The 19956-nt window shown below is 37.0% G+C and overlaps 1 protein-coding gene across 4 annotated transcripts in view; it reads left to right on the top strand.

The window, feature by feature from the left end:
* Positions 1-19956, top strand: part of LOC115210875 (mariner Mos1 transposase) — a 229504-nt gene that overhangs the window by 130052 nt on the left and 79496 nt on the right. For all 4 annotated transcript variants that reach the window (XR_003881451.2, XM_036501804.1, XM_029779640.2 and 1 more), the window contains exon 2: positions 7359-7476. The gene's annotated coding sequence lies outside the window, so the exon portion shown is untranslated. The remainder of the gene's footprint in view (positions 1-7358; positions 7477-19956) is intronic.

The following is a 19956-nucleotide window of genomic DNA, read 5'->3' on the forward strand; positions in this document are numbered from 1 at the left end:
TTTTATTGTTTTAGTGGTAATTAGGCAACATTCCCTTTATTTTCAGTCGTAATTGTGCGCAAAAATATACTGCGCACATTTTTTTCCTGTGACGAAAGTATATACGCACACTAAATGTCAAAAAAGAAGTATAATTCATATTTAATGCTTATTTTAGCCAACTAATCTTCTGTGCAGATATTAATTTCTTTTGTGTGCTAATTGCAAAATGTCTGTGCATGCACATGTACATAGCTTAGAGAGAATGGTGCCCTTAATTTTCAGTAGTGTATGTGAAAATATTATGCTAAGCACTTTTTCCCTGTGATAAAAGTATGTAACTACTGAATGTAAAAAAAATAAATATAATGTTTTATTTTTGGTAACTAATTTTCTGTGCACATGTTAATGCACTAGTTGCAATATATGTGTGCTGTGTGTATGCATATAAAAAGGGGGGGAATGGTAGTGGGTGCTGAGATGCAATAGTAAGTTCTTGTCACACTGCATAACCTTATTTCAGTTCTCAGGTGAAACTATATCACTTTATTCTTAATAGTCAAGCGTGGGGCTTCAGTATTGCAACTTCTTCTCCAACAAATAGAAACTGCTAAGCAATATCTAAGAAAATATTACTGATTTTTATGTCTGGCTAGGCATGCTCAACATTTTCTATCTTGCAAACTAGCATTGTGTAATTCTAATTATACTACATCTATTTGTGACTGCTAATATTTTCCAGTCTGTTCTAACAATTCTTTTCTGAAATTAACCTTGGTTTATTCCTCCTGTGGTTTCCTTCCTTCTGCAACTCACATCAATCTTTCATCTCACTTATACCATATAACTGTATTACATGTCTATACTAAGGCTGCGTATATCATCAAATTACTTCATCAGCTTTCAACTTGCCTGCCTGTTAACATTGCAACGTCCAGGACCATCTTTATGCATTCATTTCCAACTGCTGTAATTCCTTTGCATTTAGTGCGCTTGGTTCACTCAAACTCCAACTCCAGACTCACATTGCAGTACTGCTTGTTTATATAGGTTGTATACGATGGTGCCACTGTTACACATTCAGATATCCTGAAATACTGACAAAATAAGGACAAAATTGACAGATTAACCCTTTCATTACCAACCCAGCCCAAACCGCCTCTGGCTCTGTAGTACAAATGTCTTGTTTTCTTAAGTTTTGAATTAAAATCTTCAACCAAATCTTAGTCACAGTTCATGTTCCTAACACTAGCTTAATGGTAGCTAAGTTATTTTACTAAATTCCTTGTTATATTTAAAATTAATTTAAAGAAACACAGAGCATAGATGTTTTCAGTGAGCAAGACAAGTTGTTGTCAGGGAATAAGATATGCATGAGACCTTGATGCTGAAGTTTGTATTTCATTTCTTATCATTTCTTCCTTCTATGTTTGATAAAATAAGTATCAGTATACTGGGATAAGTATAGGAATTTGGATAGGGTATGAATGACACCCATCTTTATCTGTTAATTCTTAGACTGGAAATTTTAGTGGAAAATAAAATATATAGGCACAGAAGTGACTGTGTGGTAAGAAGCTTGCTAAAGACAACCGAAACCACTAAGCATTTCATCTGTCTTTACGTTCTGAGTTCAAATTCTGCTGAGGTTGACTTTGCTTTTCATCCTTTCAGGGTCGATAAATTAGGTACCAGTTATGCACTGGGGTCGATGTAATCGACTTAATCCCTTTTTCTGTCCTTATTTGGCCCCTTGTGGGCAATAAAGAAACAAGAAGCTTGCTTCCCAACCACATAGTTCTGGGTTCAGTCCCACTGCATGGCACCTTGGGCAAGTGTCTTCTATTATAGCATCAGGCTGACCAAAGCCTTGTAAGTGGATTTGGTCGACAGAAACTGAAAGAAGCCCATTGTATATATATATATATATATATATATATTTATATATATATATGTGTGTGTGTATGTATATATATATCTGTGTGTGTCTGTGTTTGTCCCATCCAGTACCACGCGACAACTCGTGTTGGTATATTTACGTCCCCATAACTTAGCAGTTCGGCCAAAGAGACCGATAGGGTAAGTACCAAGCTTAAAATAAGTACTGGGGTCAATTCGTTCAACTAAAAAAAAAATTAAAGGCAGTGCTCCAGCATGGCTGCAGTCCAATGACTGAAACATGTAAAAGATAAATGAGATTTTCTCTTTTTTTTTTCAAACAGTAAAATTTCTCCAAGCATCATCATATAACACAAAATCTAACTTATAAACAAACACACGGTAATTTCAATAACAACAATTTAATAACCCTCTTCTGGTTGACTCTCCCGAGATTTCTGACATTCTGTGTTAACCATATGTTCTCTCTCCTCATGTTCCTTATCTCGTAACATTTGAATTAATTTCCTACTTTGAGCATCTTGTTTTACCCGATATAGCCCCCAGCCTCAATTTCTAACATCTCATTTTCTTAGGTATTATCATATTTTGGAAGATCTTGTTTATTCTTTCTTTTTGCATTTCCATATCATTTCTCGCTTTATTCCTCTTATTTTCGTTTCAATTGAATCACAGATGTTCTTTGGTAAATGGGATTTTCTTTTGTTTTACTTGTTTTCTTGTGATTTTTCTTTTCTATTCTCAGAAAGTAAACGAGTTGTTTGGAGTTTTTTTTTTTTTTTTTTTTTTTTTTTTTTGCTTTTACCATTTTACCATTTCTATTTTATTTCCTTCCATTTCAAATGTTACTTTGCCAGAAAAAGCTTTGATAGTTTATGTTCTTCAGCAACTGATTAAAATACAGCGAAATATTGTAAATTTTTCAACCATTAGCAAAAAAAAAAAAAATTCTTCATCCCACCACCACCTTCTGCAACTAATAATAAATCAATGCTTGATATTGAGCTCTATTAAGTGGCTGTGGAGGATTAGAAATGAAACTTCTCTTTTTCTCAGCCTCTTTCCACTTTTGCCTTTTCCTCTTTATGTTTTTCACTTCTTCAAAATAAATATTGGTGTTTTTGCCATTGCTGACACCATCACCGCCACCAAGTTGCAGCATGGTAATTTCCTATTTTTATTTTTCACTTTACCTTCATGCAATTATCTCTCTCTCCCCCCCCCTCTCTATCTCTCTCATCATTATCGTTGTGGAGTAGTTTTCAATTGAATTAATTATAACCACTGAAATTAGTGGAATTGAGCAAGAATTTCAGTAAACGTGGTGCCTTTGTAAGCCCAGCTAAATAACATTGCTATTTCTTCTTCTTCTTTTTCTTCTTCTTCTTCTTCTTCTTCTTCCCCTTCATCTTCTCCTTCGTCTTCTTCTCCTTCCTCCTCCTCTTCTTGTTCTTCTTCATTTTCTTTGTCTTCTTCTTCTTCTTCTTCTTCTTCTCCTCTTCCTCCTCCTCTTCTTCTTCTCCTCCTCTTCCTCCTCGTCATCATCATCATACAATTGTGGGACCTTGATGTTCTACATCTAACACTGTAGCGATTGCATGTGTTTTGTGTTGTGAATGCTTAAGCAGCCATGCAATTTTCTAATGAGCATTAAATATTTGAAAAAACCATTGTAAATATTCTGCACATTGAAAGCAAACAAGCAGCTAAAATAGGCTAAATATTGAAACCAACTTAAAATTCTTTTCATACGTGTGGTTTTAGTTTTCAATGCTGTAAATCTAAAGAGGTATTCATTTCTCATAAACATCAAACTTGCCCTTAATCACCAATATCTGAATCTTCGTTTCGTCTATTATATATCTGTGTTCATCATAGTATCATCATTCTATGTGCACTTTTCTATGCTTGTATGGGTTGGTTGGAGGTTTTTGAGGCAGATTTTCTACTGCCAGATGCCTTTCCTGTTACCAATCCTCACCTTTTCCCAAGCAGGCTAATATTTCCCCATGACAACTCATGTTTTTACAGTATATTGTTAATGATTGACACTGCTTGTATGACAGTGGCACTCATTTACAGCTGTTATGCAATGTCGAGACAAGGAGATATAAGCATACACACACACAAGTCGGCGAACTGGCAGAATCCTTAGCACACCGGGCAAAATGCTTAGCAGTATTTCGTCTGTCATTACGTTCTGAGTTCAAATTCCGCCGAGGTCGACTTTGCCTTTCATCCTTTCGGGATTGATTAAATAAGTACCAGTTACACACTGGGGTCGATATAATCGACATAATCCGTTGTCTGTCCTTGTTTGTCCTCTCTGTGTTTAGCCCCTTGTGGCTAGTAAAGGAATAGATATAAGCATACACACACACACACACAGAGAGGCTTCTTTCAGGTCTCATCTACTAAATCTATTCATATGGCTTTGTTCGGCCCAGGGTTATAATAAAAAGCACTTACCCAAGGTGCCACATAGGGGGACTGAACTTAGAACCATGTGGTTCATATCATGGTTTTAATTAAGTAGAATGCCATGCTGCAGGAAGAATGAACAGGCATGCTCATGGAACTAACTAGTGAGGTCGATGACGTGATGTTTAGCTTCAACTTTTGTCTGTAAGAAGAGCTTGAGCAAGGTTTGAGATCTTGGCAGTTGCAGTTCTGGGGAAGAAGCACCGAGCAAAGTTCTCTTGAACAATTCTGATAGTGAAAGGCCCCGATGGATCTAACCGAGATGAGTCAATAAGAGAGAAAGTCTGTAATTAGAAAAAGAACTATTGAAATGTTTAACCCCTTACCCGGCAGAAACGAATATATGCGTTTTGACCAAAATCGTTTTTTCCTATCTCTGGCGAGTTAACTCGTCAAAGGATAGACTCACCAAAATCGACAGCAAACGAGTTCCTTTGTCTATTATAAACTCTTTTTTGACATATACGAGTATATTCGCTCACTTTATACGTCTGGCAGTGACGATTTCTGCCACCTTTTGCTTGAGTAAGGCATTGAAGACCGAGTATGATTTAGTCACCTGGAGACAGTCGAAGGGTTGGAAGGCACATTTTATGAATAGAAGTATTCACTTTGCTTTTACATTGTTTTTTTTTATACTTTTATATTATAACTCCACCATGTCGATAACCAAATAAAATAACATGATTTTTTGTAAAAGTAATATGATTTATGAAAAAAACAGGTTAACTCGTTTCTGCCCAAAGCGGTAATTTAAAATCAATATTATTGAATTAAAATTCATAATAAATAAGGTTTGAAATATACCTCGAAATCACCATTCAAAACATAGTAAAATAAAACAATTAAAAAATATGTCTGAAAAAATACATTTATTTTCAAAATAATTGTTGGGTAAGGGGTTAATGAAGATAAGAGCTAACTATGGAGTTTACAGTTTGAGATGGAAGGTCACCATCAGGACCAGTTGCTTTGTTGAGGTGGTTTTGTTGTTTGGTATTTGTTGTTATTGTTGTTTAACTCAAAATTAACCCTGATTAACCCTTTTGTTACTGTATTTATTTTGAGGTTCTCTGTGTTACTTTCAATTACTTTAGATATAACAAAGAATTTAGTAAAATAACTTAGTTATCATTCAGCTAGTGTTAGGAACATAAATTGTAACTAAGGTTTGGTGGTATACTTCAATTTAAAACTTATGAAAACAAGACATTTGTACTCAGATCCAGAGCCAGTTTCAGCCGGGTTGGTAACAAAAGGGTTAAGCAAACTTGTGATTGAATACAAACCAACTATGATCAATTCCTTCTTTTTTTAGGGTTGTAAAATACATGAAATGATATGTCTTTTCTTAAGACATTAGATTGCGATTTGAGGGAGATTAAAATTTTTCCTAGCAAGATAACTTGGTGGCTATGTACACAATTGTGTGACAGGCACAGCTGACAGGAGAAGGAATTTTATTTGTTTGTGTATGTTCAAAAGCAAAACGGGCAGCAAGTGTGTTGGATTTACCTGCAGAGGTGTAAGTATTACAGGGTCATTGCGTAGGAGGACTTTGCAAAGTAAGCAGTGAACAGATGGCTCAGCTGCAATTTGGGAGGTGAGAGATCTTGCAACCTGGGTTGATGTATAATGGCATCTTTCATTTTCTTAATGGCCATTTATAGGCATTGCAATGGTATATAAAAGTCTCTCTTTTACTTGTTTCAGTCATTTGACTGTGGCCATGCTGGAGCACCGCATATTAGTCGAGCAAATCAACTCCAGGACTTATTCTTCATAAGCCTAGTACTTATTCTATTGGTCTCTTTTGCCGAACCGCTAAGTTACAGGGACATAAACACACCAGCATTGGTTGTCAAGCGATGTTGGTGGGGACAAACACAGACACACAAACATATACACACACATACATACATTATATATATATATAGACTTTAGCACTAGGTCCACAATTTCGAAGGGGGATGAGTGAAGTCAGTTATATCAACCACAGTGCTCAGCTGGTACTTACTTTATTGACCCTGAAAGGATAAAAGGCAAAATTGAACTTGGTGGAATTTGAACTCAGAACATAAAGACAAACAAAATACCATTAAGCATTTTTCCCAGCATGCTAATGATTCTGCCAGCTCACTGCCTTAGTTTGAGAATATATTCTTTTCTTCTCTAGGCACAAGGGCTGAAATTTTTTGGGAGGGTGCCAGTCGATTAGATCAACCTCAGTATTCAACTGGTGCTTAATTTATTGACTTCCAAAAGAATGAAAGGCAAAGTTGACCTCGGCAGAATTTGAACTCAGAACACAAAGACAGATGAAGTTTGAGAATATATTGATCGTAAAATAGGAAAGCTTGTGCTAATCATAATCTGATTGGCACATACCTTATCATCATCATCATCATTTTAATGTCCACTTTTCCGTGATTGCAAGAATTGGACAGAATTTTGTTGTTGGATTTTCTACAGCTGGATGCCCTTCTTGTCACCAACCTGTTTTCAAGAATATCAGAAATGAAGACACCACCTGCATAAGGGTGACACTCGTTTATAACCATCATGTGATGTTAAGGCAAAGAGACAGTAACACACACACACACTCACTCTCTCTCTCTCTCTCTCTCTCTCTCTCTCTTGCTCTCTCTCTCTCTTGCTCTCTCTCTCTCTCTTGCTCTCTCTCTCTCTCTTGCTCTCTCTCTCTCTCTTGCTCTCTCTCTCTCTCTCTCTCATACACACACGCATTTTACACATGAGCATGCATGCGTGATGGGTTTCTTTCAGTTTCTGCGTACCTTATCAATTTACAAGATTTTGGTTGGCTTGGAGCTATAGTAAAAATCACTTGTGCAAGGTTCCATTCAGTGCAATGAACCAGAATCTTCTTGTGGTTGGGAAGCAAACTTCTTGTCAAACCTGCACCTATTGTGTATTTCCTTTTCTTGTTTTATCAAAAATAAACTCAATTCAATACCCGCTTATGTTTTGATATTTTGCAGAGGAAAGGAACATGATTCATAGGATGTCACTCACATCTCCTTGAATAAGGAGGCACAGTCTATTTGCCCTACTAAAATAATATCAATTAAAAAAACAGGAATATTTGAGAAACGCCAGGTAAATTTCTTTTCTTTTCTTTTGTTTGTTTCCTGCTTTTTTTGTTTTATTTTTCAAATGTTAAAATAATGGTAAAAAAAAATAAAAGAGGGAAATTGAGAAAGGGTAAGAAAATAGAAAAAGGGGATGGGAAAATACTTAAATATTACTTTAAAGGAATTACTTTGAAGTTGGGATTTCTATAAAAATCTTCTGCTTAAGCGTTGTCCCTTTTGAATTTGCTTCACATATACACAGTGTGTGTGTGTGTGTGTAAGACAGATGTTCTTTCTTTTACTGTCTCTGTCTCTCTTTCTTTCTCTCTCTCTCTCAAAAACACACACACAGCCAGCCCACCAATAAAACAGACAACGAGGAAGTTTTTACATGGCCATTCAACATGTTAGAAATAGTAAATCATGCTAGTTTTAAAAAAAAAAACCACAAGAACATATCGGGTAATGTATTCCTGGTTGCACTATGCCTGAATAAGATTGGATGGTCAGAGCTGGAATGCTTTTGATTACAGGTGTGCTTGATAAGGTTAACCTAAGGATAAACAACATTGGCAGATTGATAATGTATTCTGACGTGTGTACTTCCATAATTGCACCCTAATTTCAACACATCATTATCATCATAATCGATCATTTAAAACAGTTGACTTCAGTTTATATTCTGGAAATACGGAGAATCATTAATCTTTTGTTTTTACCCCAACAAAGCCGAGAATATATAAAGATCCTTCAAAAGTCACATAGACTCAGAGTTCATAGTTTCTGTGGCACATATATTCCCCACTGGACACACACAACTCATATACATATATACTTTTACACACATCCCACCAGATGTGTGTATGTGTCAGCCGAAATTGCAAGGATGATCCGGTTCTTGACTGAAGATTAGAGGCTTCGAATGACCCGTCCGTTTTTTTGTGTCTTCTATTTGAATGTTTTGCGTTCTTGTCCCATTTTGTATTTTTATATATATTTTTTATACATACACATATATATATATATATAAACTAACCATTAGGGTCTGATGAGACATGTAAAGCAAAGCACTTAATGGACACAAAACCCTGGGTTTTATGATTTACTGACAATATATGTGGTGTGTGTATAGAGAGAAAGAGAGACAGACGGACAGATAGATTACACATACACACGCACTAGATTACATGTATATGCACACAAGCATTGCACCAAAAATACAAATGCATGCACACTTCACATCCATATATTCATACATGATATATGTACTATGCATACACATTAACAGAACACATACAATCAGGCACATATGTACACAGTGTTGATATACATACTTGCAAAAACACCCCTACACTTTACATATACTCACATCCCCGTTACACTCTAACACAAAACAAAACCAGTGTTGGAGTTAGATTTCTTGACCCCATTAACCTTTTTCTTGACCTCATCAACCTTTTCCTTGACCTCATTAATCATTTTGTTGATCTCTTTATTGACCTTTTTGCTGGCTTTGAATGCATAAAGATGAGGCCATCAATACTTATTTACTCACAACTCATGTTGTTACATTCTTACTCCAGTAACTATTGTCAGACTGTCAAACTATTGTTATTATCTCAATAAGATGTGTCAGTCAGAAGTTTTGTCTACACTTTAATAAGTAGCCTTTCGTTACTATCATTTGCGTTTTATGATGAAAAGGTGAGCAGCAAAACTTAATGAATTGTTAAATGACAATGAAACTAGTTAGTGCGATTCTCATCCAAGCTTAATTTCACACCAAGACTAAATATATATGGATATGAGACTGAATATATATTTATTCATAACCCCCTGCTATATTGCTATTTTAGTAATTATTGTATCAGATACCTTAAGTAGTAAATCAAGTACCTTAAGCAGCACATCAACAATATTATTAGGTATTAGGTGCAGGAGTGGCTGTGTGGTAAGTAGCTTGCTTACCAACCACATGATTCCGGGTTCAGTCCCACTGCGTGGCACCTTTGGCAAGTATCTTCTACTATAGCCTTGGGCCTACCAAAGCCTTATGAGTGAATTTGGTAGATGAAAACTGAAAGAAGCTTGTCGTATATATGTATATATGTGTGTTGTGTGTGTGTGTGTTTGTCCCCCCAACATCGCTTGACAACCGATGCTGGTGTGTTTGTGTTCCCATAACTTAGCAGTTCAGCAAAAGCGACCAATAGAATAAGTACTAGGCTTACAAAGAATAAATCCTGGGGTCGATTTGCTCGACTAAAGGTGGTGCTCCAGCATGGCCGCAGTCAAATGACTGAAACAAGTAAAAGAGTAAAGAGTATACCAAGACGACAGACTGGCTGAATCATTAGCATGCTGGGCAAAGTGCTTAGTGGCATTTTGTCTGTCTTTACATTCTGAGATCAAATTCTGTCGAGGTTGATTTTGTATTTTATCCTTTTGGGGTTGATAAAATAAATACCAGTTGAGTACTGGGTTCAATGTAATTGACTTACTCCTTTTCCCCAGACTTGTTGACCTTGTGCCAAAATTTGGAGCCAGTATTATCAGGTATGCCTGATCAAACCTGATAATTAACTAGTACATAAGACATACATCAGACATAGTGTCATGTCAAACCTTTTGTGTAGGTAAGATGATACACTAAATTGTACATTCGACATATAATGTGTCATATCAAATGCTTCGAGGATACATCAGATGTCTTTAAAGATATATTATATACTTCAGGTAGTGCATTAACAATAACTGATACAAGAACAATGTTATTTTATCAGATGTACACCAAATGCATGCAATTGTAGTGGCATAATACAAATTTCTAACTACTTATTCGGTTATTATATACCCAAATATCTTCGATACACCATTTGTCGTAATAATTATAAATCCCAAACATGTCTCTATTCTTTGTTGGTTGTTTGGTAACTCTATCAACTCAGGTAACCATTATTTCTATAACAAAAAACAGATACCAATAATCATCATCATCATTTAACGTCCACTTTCCATGCTAGCATGGGTTGGACGATTTGACTGAGGTCTGGCGAACCAGACTCCAATCTGATCTGGCAGAGTTTCTACAGCTGGATGCCCTACCTAACGCCAACCACTCCGAGCGTGTAGTGGGTGCTTTTACGTGCCACTGGCATGAGGGCCAGTTTGGTGGTACTGGCAACGGCCACACCCAAATGGTGCTTTTTATGTGCCATCTGCAGAGGAGCCAGTCCAGCGGCACTGGCAATGACCTCGCTCGAATTGACGACCTCGGGATATTTCATTATGTGTAGCACAGTTCCAGCTAGCAGCTAAGTCCAGTTTCAAGATTGTCCCACTGCTTTTCTTTGACCAAGAAGGACAGACAATTTCTATTTGACTCATGACCTCAGTGAAAGGGGTTGTGTAGTGGATGAAACTGAAAGGGCTGCATACAGACACCTTTTTCTTTGGCCAAGCTCTCAACTTTTTCAAGTTTCATTGAAAAGTACAATGAGGATAGAAAAGGGAGGTGCTGAATCTCAGCAAATTTGTTGAAAGGTGGTTGAGAGTAGCATACATGGTCTGAGTGAATGGGCCTGCCCTGCATATGTGCCTGTAGATAGGTGACGGTATGCTGGGAAAGGGCACTTGCCTTAGTGATCACTGTGACTTGGTCTGGGTTCTTGAGGTTGTGGGGTCTACAAGTAGCTCTCAAAGGTTTCCTTCCTTTTGGGAACTATTTCTGTGTTTTCTTCTTGTTTACTCCTCTTTTTCATATTATCCCACTCTGTATCATCCTCTACCACCCTTAGTTTTTTTATCAACTCATGTGGTTAATAAAGAAAGCATTATTTTTTTTATTATTATTATTATTATTATTATTATTATTATTATTATTAAGGTGGTAAGCTGGCAGAAATATTAGCATGCCAGATATAATGCTTTGTAACATTTCTTCTTGCTTTATGTTCTGAGTTCAAAAAATCACCTAGGTTGACTTTGTCTTTCATCCTCTCAGGGTTGATAAATTAAGTACTGGTGAAACAAATGGGGTCAATGTAATCAACTAATCCCCTTCCCCAAAACTTCAGAAAGAATTATTATTATTGTTCATATACACACAACAGATTAGACTTGGAAAAGAAAAATTCCTAACATCAGGCTACAACAAATAAACTTGGATATCAAGAACCCTCTGAAGTATCCTAGCTCTCCCTAATAACACTGTTTTCTGGAGCTGTACTAAACTTGATGTTTTGCCCATTTCTTCTATCTATCTTTTCAAATCTTCAGAGATAGTTTCTAATGCACCTATAGCTACTGGGATACATTATTATTATTATTATTATTAGTAGTAGTATATAGAGTGAGGGATCAGCAAAATCAGTAGAGCATCTGACAAAATGCCATGTACTATTTAGTTGTAGTTCTTTACATTCCTCCATGATTTCATCATCATCATCGTTTAATGTCCGCTTTCCATGCTAGCATGGGTTGGACGATTTGACTGAGGATTGGCAAACCAGAAGGCTGCACCAGGCTCCAATCTGATCTGGCAGAGTTTCTACAGCTGGATGCCCTTCCTAAAGCCAACTACTCTGAGAGTGTAATGGGTGCTTTTATGTGCCACCGGCACGAAGGCCAGTCAGGCGGTACTGGCAACAGCCATGCTCAAATGGTGCACAGGAGCCAATCTAGCAGCACTGGCAATGACCTCGCTTGAATGTTTCTTCACGTGCCACCGGCATGGAAGTCAGTAAGGCGACGCTGGTAATGAGTGCTGGGGTCAATTTAGTTGACTAACTTCCTCCCCACTAATGTCAGGCTTTGTGCCTAAATTAGAAACAGTCAGAATAATTAGCTTTGTTGTGTTTTTATCTTTGGATTCATGTTACTTATTAACATAATTTATTTACTTGGGAAAAGACAATTTCCTCCTTGGTTTCATGTGACAGTAATTAAGATAAGCCTACTAGATTATGAAAAAACATTGCATATGAGAACTTTTGACCATCTCAACAAATAGGTGCAGGCATGGTTGTTTGGTTAATCCTCTTGGGACACCTGGCTGATTGATTGGCGTTTCATGGTTTACTAACTCAGCAATTCCTTTATAGGTCCCAGTGGTTAAGGACATCAGGTGGAACCACGTCCGGTTTCAGCACCTACTCCTCAACAATTTTCTAAAGTGGCGGGGGCCCCCACGTTTCAGAGCTGTGTTTAGCTCTAGTGTTGAGTGCGATTTTTTTTTTTGTTCTTTGGTTGTGTCATCTTCCTTGTGGTGTCAACAAATTTCAGCAAGCAAATGACCACCCTGCCAAATTTACCTTTAAATACTCACCGTTAGATGCCAGCTAACTGTCACATGACACAATCTAAGCTTCAACAGCTGGTATCGACTAACTGTCACATGTTGCAGTCTACTGACCAATAGAGGGGAAGCATGCATAGTTTTGGCCTGCTCCCTCTCTATACCTACCTTTCTACAGCTCCAGTAGCCAGAGCCAACTGGCTGTCTCATGGTAGAAGCCTTTGAACTTTCGGGGATACAAGTTGACCCAATGAAACAAATGCTGTGAATGGTTGGTTTTGAAGTGTAACAGCCAATCGTCTTTCAGTACATTTTTTATTTGTTTTGTCACATAACATTTGTACTTATTATTTTGACCCAATGAAACAAATGTTGTGAATGGTTGGTTTTGAAGTGTAATAGCCAATCGTCTTTCAGTACATTTTTTTGTTTGTTTTTCCACAGAAACATATATGCTTATTATTTTATTTATTTACACGTATTGTATTGTTTTAGATTTTCTTATTGTGATAGATGTATTGTACTGTTTATAAACTTTCATAATGTAGTTTGTCCATCGATGCAACGAAGACCATCTAGTCATCCTGGGGTGGGGGTGGGCTTGTTTTATGAGTCCGTAGATGGCTAGTGAGGCCAATCTGCGCCCGAAAGAATCTTTGACAGCGTGGACAGGGAATGGTAGTGCCTGCTACAGAGTAGTTAGCTCTGTTCTTCCTGGCTTGTCTGCGGTCTTCTGCAGCAGCGATCCTATTGGTCTCGCATGTGTTGGCGCTTTCATAATATATATATAGAGAGATTTACACAGTAATAAAGTAGTTTTAGACACTTTATCCTTAATTTTCTACATGCACCTATCAATTTCAGTCTCAAACAGAAAATATTTGGGTCTTTTTGGCTACACATACCAAAACACTGTGTGTCCTCAAAAGGGTTGAGAAGCTTGCTTTGTAACCACATGGTTCCAGGTTCAGTCTCACTGCCTGGAATCACAGGCAAGCATCTTCTGCTATAGGCCTGGGCCAACTAATGCTGTTAAGTAGACAGAAACTTGTATACACATATGTGGTAAGGAGCTTGCTTACCAACCACATGGTTCCGGGTTCAGTCCCACTGCAGGGCACCTTGGGCAAGTGTCTTCTACTATAGCTTCGGGCCAACCAAAGCCTTGTGAGTGGATTTAGTAGACGGAAACTGAAAGAAGCCCGTCATATATATGTATATATATATATATATATATATATATATATATATATATATATATATATATATATATCTGTGTGTGTTTGTGTGTCTGTGTTTGTCCCCCCAACATCGCTTGACAACCAGTGCTGGTGTGTTTATGTCCCTGTAGCTTAGCGGTTCGACAAAAAAGAGACCAATAGAATAAGTACTATGATTACAAAGAATAAGTCCTGGGGTCGATTTGCTTGACTAAAGGCAGTGCTCCAGCATGGCCACAGTCAAATGACTGAAACAAGTAAAAGAGTAAAAAAGAGAAAGTATCACTGCATAACAACCAGTGTCAGTTTGTTTACACCCACTTAGTGGTTTGGCAAAAGATTCAAAATAAGAACTGACATCAATTTGTTTAATCATACCATTGAAGTGGGTGCCCCAGCAGGCTACAATCCGATGGCTGAAACAAATAAAGATAATGCATTGTTTTCTAATATTGTTGTTAAATTTCACTTTATTCTATTTAACAATCGTTATTGAAAGACAAGCAGTTTAACAATTCCTATCAATTTGATTAGCTGTTATTTTCATATATCCGTATATTGGTTAGTTTTTATCTCCCAGAATTCTTCTGTTGCTATTCAACACGAGGTTTCCCTGTCAATTAGCTGCAGGAAACTTCTTGTGTGGTGTGGAATGATTATTTTTATTGTTTATTAAAATTTAATTTTGTTTGATTAATATTTTGATTTCAATGTCTTTCATTTCCTGTTCAGCAAAGTTTCAACCTTGCCAGGTTAACATGGCTCAGTCAGTTCACAGATTTTTTATAATTCTCTTCTTAAAGAGTGGAAATGCATTTTACTTTTTTTATTTTTTTTTATTTTTTGTTTCCTTCTTTTAGTTAAAATTCACTTATCACTATCAGGCAAATTGAATAGTATGCCTTTCCTAAGGTTACTGTACAATACCTGTGACAAGATTTGAAATCTTGACCTTTTAATTAAATTAACCTCTAACCACTTCACAGTCATGCATTCAGGTGAAATTCTTGTATATATATTTTTTCTTCTGCTGTTTATTTTTGCCATCAATTAAGCTTCCATTGATTTATTCCTATCCTAATTTCTTGCAAATCAAATATTCATTTGCACAAAGATAGGAATTTTAGTCTGCTTTAGTGTTTCTCTTCTTGTTTCACTGATGCACGGGTTCTTTTGTTGCCATCGAATGGAGTGGATACTGGCATTCAAGTTATGCAACAGGAATCAATCTGTTAATCAAAAGTGTTATCTGGGCTCACTACATTGCATGTTGAATATCTAAAATAAGAATTGCATGCTGTGATGCATGAAGCTCGTGTGCTGATAAAAATCTATAAGATCAATAATTCATTCTGGCTCTAAATCCATGGTAACTATTTTTATTAAATTGATTTTACTAAGTAGCAAATGAGATTGGTTCAGCAAGTAAATCACTAATAAATATTTTGGACATTATTTTGTATAGATTTCTCTGAGAACTGGTTCAAGCAATCTGTATGCATTGTGGGTTAATACTGCTTAATACTGCTTACTGACTTAATACTGTTACTGTTGCACCTTAGTAGTTATAGAGTCAGGAGCATATGGATTGGATTGGATTGGATTGGATTACTCATGTTTAATCCACTGCAGGGCAAAAGCCTCAGCATACTCTCTCCACCAACCATAGTCTGATATGGAGGCCATGAATTTGAGCTTGAGATTTTACTGGTTTGATGAGCCATCTCTGCCATCTGACTCAACATGGTTTGGTGGAGGCAGATGGCCTAGTGGTTAGAGCAGCAGACTCGCGGTCGATGGATTGCGGGTTCAAATCTCAGACTGGGTGATGTGTGTGTTTATTGAGCGAAACACCTAAGCTCCATGCGGCTCCAGCAGAAGGTAATGGTGAACTTCTGCTGACTCTTTCGCCACAACTTTCTCTCACTCTTTCCTCATTCATCTTGTAGCTCATCTGCAACGGACCGGCGTCCCGTCCAGGTGGGGAACCTATACGCCAAGGAAACTAGGAAACCGGCCCTTATGAGCCAGGCATGGCTTGAGAAGGAACAAACAACAACAACATGGTTTGGCAGAGAGATACAGTTTTTTTTTTTACCATCATACCTAGGAGTAATTAAGTTGGTTACATTGACCCCGAGAGGATAAAAACAAAGTCAAACTTGGTAAGCGCATATCACCAAGTAAAAACGATACTGGACAGTTAGCCGAAAGATAAATGATTTGTATTGTATTATCATCACTGTGTTGTGTCTGTAATAAAAGTACTGAACTCACAAACGAAAATAGATACCACCATGTAAAACAATCTCACCACTCCAAACAATGACATCATTATAAAAGTGACAAGGTGTCTCTTTAAATTGCAGTGGTAAGTTTGAATTATTTTGTGGGCAATAATTTGAGGAGAAATTGACAATAGAAGATTGATTTATTGCATAAAGTATACACTATATACAAATGGTGTCTTTAGTATGAGTTAATGATTTAGGGGACTTGTTACAATATTAGCTGTTAAAAGTCAGCTTGTGCTTATGTATGATCGCTTCTTAGACACAGATGGGTCTTCTTAAACAGTAGTGTTAAGTAGGTGTAGGAGTGGCTGTGTGGTAAGTAGCTTTCTTACCAACCACATGGATCCGAGTTCAGTTCCACTACATGGCACCTTGGGCAAGTGTCTTCTACTATAGCCTTGGGCCGACCAAAGCCTTGTGAGTGGATTAGGTAGATGGAAACTGAAAGAAGCCCATCGTGTGTATATATATATATATATATATATATATATATATATATATTATATATATATATATATATATATATATGTATGTATGTATGTGTGTGTATATGTTTGTGGGTCTGTGTTTGTCCCCCCAACATCGCTTGACAACCGATGCTGGTGTGTTTCGGCAAAAGAAACCGATAGGATAAGTACTAGGCTTATAAAGAATAAGTCCTGGGGGGGGGGGGGATTTGCTCGACTAAAGGCGGTGCTCCAGCATGGCCACAGTCAAATGACTGAAACAAGTAAAAACGTAAAGAGTAAAAAGAGAGAAGGCCACATGAATGACTAGAGAATCATGACTTCTTCATCTAAGCTACATTTACTGGGTGACAGTGTTACATCACATGGCATTCCAGTCACTAACTACAACAAGGATTCATTTATTGTAGTCCTAAGAAGTTCCTCTGTGTGGAATTGATTAGAGTGAATGAAATTGCATTTGCTCTACAGGGAGACCAGCTTTTCCTTTTGGTAGTCCAGCATTGATTGGAATGACCATAAACTGGATAATCCTTAGGTTGTACATCAGATGCCTCTTTTCCTGGATGTATGTCCTAGTCAGAAGCATAGGTTCATCGCTCACACTCTGACCTTACAGTATGTTTGTTCACCATTTCAATCAAATATTTCTATTTTTCAGTACACTTACTAGACTCTCTGTTGGGTTTCTAGCAACCTTCCTTACCAGGTGAGCCTGATATATATGCTGGTTTAGTTACCAGTGATCCAACCATGTAACAATTTTTACTCAACTAGCACTATGACCCGGCAACACCGGGTCATAGTGCTGGTGCATACATATACAGCTGCGTGTGTGCACACATACACACGAGTACTGTCCAAATCTCTGACGAATCACATACAGCTAGCTGGCATTCAGTTGGCATGTCAAGTTTCGAGCATTTTGATTGGGTTTTGGATAGAAAATTCACAAAAAAGTCACTTCTATTGATTTTTTTTAATGGCTTTGCAGGGTGACTGGGGAAATGTAAAGATGTGAATGACCATAGAAAGTGCAAGCCCTCTAACTGAAAAATTGTGGATTTGTATAAAGGACACACACACAGACATTTTGCCGTTTATATATATAGAGATTCAGCTGACTCTATATAAATTTTACTTAGTAGGATTTACTATTGATGTTAAATGGTAGATTAAGTTAGTTGCCATTTCACTTGTAATGTCTTCATATTCTGGTTTATGGTTATATATACTGATTATTACCTTTTTTGTTTCTACTTCTACTAAATATATATATACATAATATTTTTTGGTTTATTTTGAACTCACTAACCTATATTTACAATAGAGTTTTAATGTCTATCCATTTCAATGCAATCCTCTGAAATAGATGTGCCAATCCTATAGAAACTGACTTGAAAGCATCAAGCTATTAAATGTCATAAATTTGCTGGAAACTATTCTCAGTTAATGAGATAAATTATATTTTCCATTAGTTACTGAAGTACTATTTCTGGTATATTTTATTAGGAAAAAAGTTTTTGCACTGGCAGAGTTAATACTTATGTTTTTGCTTTTATGATATATCCTTTTATGACATATCTTGACTTTCTTCATGGCTGTAATTCAGCTATAACTTTTCTTAAATTTAATGAAGTAGGTAACATAATATTGGCCAAGCAATCAGAATAGTTAAATGTCAGTGTGGTTGGTGTAGTGCGTGTTATCTAAGCTTCCTGAATGTTATTGGTTACCTTCAATCATAAAGCTATTTATTTTTAGAAATATTTATTGAAATAATATCTTATTCAACCATTAACCATGTTTTTATCATTTTTCGAATTTCAAATTTCAGATCAACTCATTTCTGTACTGGCTGTTCTGAATCCATCTTTTCATTTATTTCTCCAGATAGATATGTCATGACTTTGAATTTTTATTAAGTCAAGAACAACTAAGACCTGATCCCATAAGTAGCAAACGTCTACATTGAGGTGATTGTGTTAATGTTGTTTATTTAAAAAAAAAAATGGACAACAAAAAACCTGGCTGATGACAGTCAAGGCTGATCTGGAACTGGACAACGAAAAATCTGGCTGATGATGGTCAAGGCTGATCTGGAACCCAACCTAGGCCCCCATATCTACGGTGTTCGCCACTGGAATAAGGAGTGGTTGGAGATCACGCAGTCGTTAGCCTCAAATCACCAGGCCTGGTCAGCATTTGTGAGAGATGCAGCATTGAGGACAAATGAAACCAGCTCAACCCACCCCGGGTGAATGCTGTAAGAAGAAGAAGATGTTGTTTAGCTCTATTTTAGCCTTGATTTGGCAAAGATGGTGAGCTGGCAGAAACGTTAGCACACCGGGCAAAATGCTTAGCAGTATTTCATCTGTCTTTGTGTTCTGAGTTCAAATTCCGCCGAGGTCGACTTTGCCTTTCATCCTTTCGGGATCAATAAATTAAGTACTAGTTGCATACTGGGTTGATCTAATCAACTGCCCCCTCCCCCAAAATTTCAGGCCTTGTGCCTAGAGTAGAAAAGAAAAGAAAGTCTGTGGTCAAGCTGAAACTCATTCTGGCTTTTGAGGATTATATTATCCAACATCCTTCCTTTCTAACCCTTTAGCATTTAAAGTAGCTATATCCAGCCCAAATATTCTATGTTTTATTTTCAAATTGGCTAAATCCAGCTCCTCACACCTACCCTACAATGTCATTCTAGACATATACAATCACATTATTGAAATATCTAAGCTGCAAGATAATGTATGATTAATTCACACCACATTAGAGGCTTCCTTATTGGTTGGAAAAGATGCTCAGTTTTCCAGGTTGTCACTCATTTGAGTACTCACCAGACTCAACGCTGCTCAGTCTTAGTAATCTGACAAAAACCATTCATATATGCATTAAAGTGTTGTAAACAAGGGTTATTGGCTAAAGTGGCAGTGACACATAAAAGGTGCCCATGCTGGTGACACGTAAAAGGAACCCACTACACTCTTGGAGTGGTTTGTGTTAGGAAGGACATTCAGCCGTTGAAATCAAGCCAAACCAGCCTGAAGCCTGGTACAACTCTCCAGCTTACAGTTCCAGCCAAACCATCTCATCCATGCCAGCATTGGAAAACAGATACTAAATGATGATGATATGATGATGATCTTCCACAGGTTTCTTAAATTCTGAGATAGATTTGGTTATATTTGAGTCTAGAAACACAAGCATATTGACCATTTATCAGCT

Source organism: Octopus sinensis, linkage group LG4 (assembly GCF_006345805.1).
Source record: "Octopus sinensis linkage group LG4, ASM634580v1, whole genome shotgun sequence".
Classification (NCBI taxonomy): Eukaryota; Metazoa; Mollusca; class Cephalopoda; order Octopoda; family Octopodidae; genus Octopus; species Octopus sinensis.